The following is a 2,647-nucleotide window of genomic DNA, read 5'->3' on the forward strand; positions in this document are numbered from 1 at the left end:
CTCATTTTATTTCAATTCAGGAACACAAACACAACAATCTTCAACACAGTACGTTTTAGGTTAAATTTATAACAACTCTTTTACTTTTATAAACAAATATCACCCGAGGCCAACTTCGATGTACCCTGCACGGCGAGAACATATAAACTAACCTCAACTCTAGTGGAAGCGTTCAAGTTCACTTCACACCGGACAGACAATGCCATCTAGTGGATTTTGGGGGAACTCAGTGGACAGCAGACTGACAATAGGGCAAATATACAGGAACCAATCCTTGCATATGAGATTTAGAACTGCACAAAATACAATTAGAACTGCACATTTTGTGTAGAACTGCACGTTACAAAAACGCTGATCTAAAAAAGTAGAGCTGGTAGAGAAAAACTGATTTTATATTTAGATTCAGCGCCTTAAATATAACTAAAATTAGTTCTAAAATCCTAGACACCAAAAAAAAATATTTTTTTTGTAGGCCCCCATCTGGGGTATACAAATGCAAATGTATATATAATTATATATATTTTTGCATTTGTACTCGTATACCCCAGATGGGGTTCAGTATCAAAATGTACCGACTGACTAACTGATTGATCGTTAGTCGCAACGTGACTTTGACAGGCGGTTACTGAGCCTGCCACCTGCTTACACGCTGGTATATTTTTCGACTTATTTGACCCTGAAGATGGAGGCGATATGTTCCTCCAAAACTTCGGTTGACTTTCTACGGACTGCATGGCGTTTTATCTCAGAACATAGTACTTTTCATAACCACCATTGTGAGAACCAAGAATTCTACAACAGCTTTGTAGTATCAGTACTGTCGCAACTACAGAAGGGCATGATAACCAACTAGCCAAGTTATGCAACGATTTGACAAGATACTTTGTGAAGTTAAACCACTACTGAGTCATTTGAACGAATGTATCAAATGAAATGAAGTATAGGGAAGAAATAAATAAAACGCGCTGACATTGAATTATTCGATAGTAGTCATTTGTTTAATTCCAGAAGTACCCTATGAAAATTTTGTTAGGAGATTTCAATGCCAAAGTATGGATGGAAGACATTTTCAAACCAACAATTGGAAATGAGAGTTTCCATGAAATTAGTAATGATAATGGAGTTAGAGTAGTAAACTTTGACACATCAAAAAATCTTACTGTCAAAAGTACAATGTTCCCACTTTGCAACATCCAAAAATTACTTGGTCATCTCCTGCTGGGAAGTTACACAATCAAATAGACCATATTTTGATAGACAGGAGATGGCACTCAAGTATACTTCATGTCCGATCATTCACGGCAGCAGATTGTAATACTGGTGGCAAATGTTAGGGAAGGACTGGCAGTGAGCAAACAAACAACACACAGAGTTCATATGGAGAGGTTCAATCTCAAGAAATTAATTGAGGTAGAGGCTAAAGAGCAGTATCGTGTTGAAACCTCAAATAGGTTCGCGGCTTTGGAAAATTTGGAAATTGAGGTGAATGTTAATAAAGCTTGGGAATCTATTAGAGAGAATATAAAAATATCTGCCAAAGAGAGTCTAAGTTAGTATGAACCGAAGAAGTATAAGCCATGGTTCAATGAAGGAAGCTCAATATTATAGATCAAAGAAAGCAGGCCAAATTGCAATGGTTACAGGATCCAAGCGAGTTAAATGGGGATAATCTGAACAATATAAGACTTGAAACCAGTAGGCATTTCAGGAATAAATAGACGGAATATCTGAAAGACAAAATTGATGAGCTTGCAATGAACAGTAAGAACAAGAATATTAGAGGAATAAATGACTTCTAGAGGGGTTAACAGCCTAGCAGTAACTTAGTGAAGCATGAGAATGGTGATTTGCTTGCAGATTCCCACAACATTTTGAATAGGTAGGAGAACTATTTCTCTCAGTTATTGAATGGACATAGGGTCAGTGATGTTAGGCAGACAGAAATCCATACAGCTGAGCCGTTCATACCTGATCCTAGCCATTTGAGGTTGAAAGTGCAATTGCAAAATTGAAACGATATAAATCGCCAGGTAGTGATCAAATTTTGGCAGAACTTATTCAAGCAGGAGGTGAAATATTATGTTCTAAGATCCACAATCTAATTACTTCTATTTGGCATAAGGAAAAATTTCTTGATCAATGGAAGGAGTCTATTATTGTACCAGTTCACAGGAAGGGTGATAAAACTGACTGTAGTAATTATCGGGGGATATCACTACTATCAACTTCATACAAAATTTTATCCAATATTCTTCTCTCAAGGTTAAGTCCGTATATAGATGAAATTATTGGGGATCATCAGTGTGGGTTTCAACATAACAGATCAACTACAGACCAGATCTTTTGCCTTCGTCAGATATTGGAGAAAAAATGGGAGTATGATGAGACAGTACATCAGCTATTCATAGACTTCAAGAAAGCCTATGATTCAGTTAGGAGGGAAGTATTGTACAATATTCTGATNCCATAAATAAAAACAAACACACTTTAATTGATGCAAGTAAAAAGGTTGGTCTAGAAATAAACACAGAGAAAACTAAGTATATGTTACTGTCTTGTCACCAAAATGCAGGGAAAAATCATGACATAAAGGTAGGAAACAGATTGATATGTTGGGATTTTGGACTTTATCCATTGTTCTGGTTTT

Source organism: Cryptotermes secundus, unplaced genomic scaffold (assembly GCF_002891405.2).
Source record: "Cryptotermes secundus unplaced genomic scaffold, Csec_1.0 scaffold6859, whole genome shotgun sequence".
Classification (NCBI taxonomy): Eukaryota; Metazoa; Arthropoda; class Insecta; order Blattodea; family Kalotermitidae; genus Cryptotermes; species Cryptotermes secundus.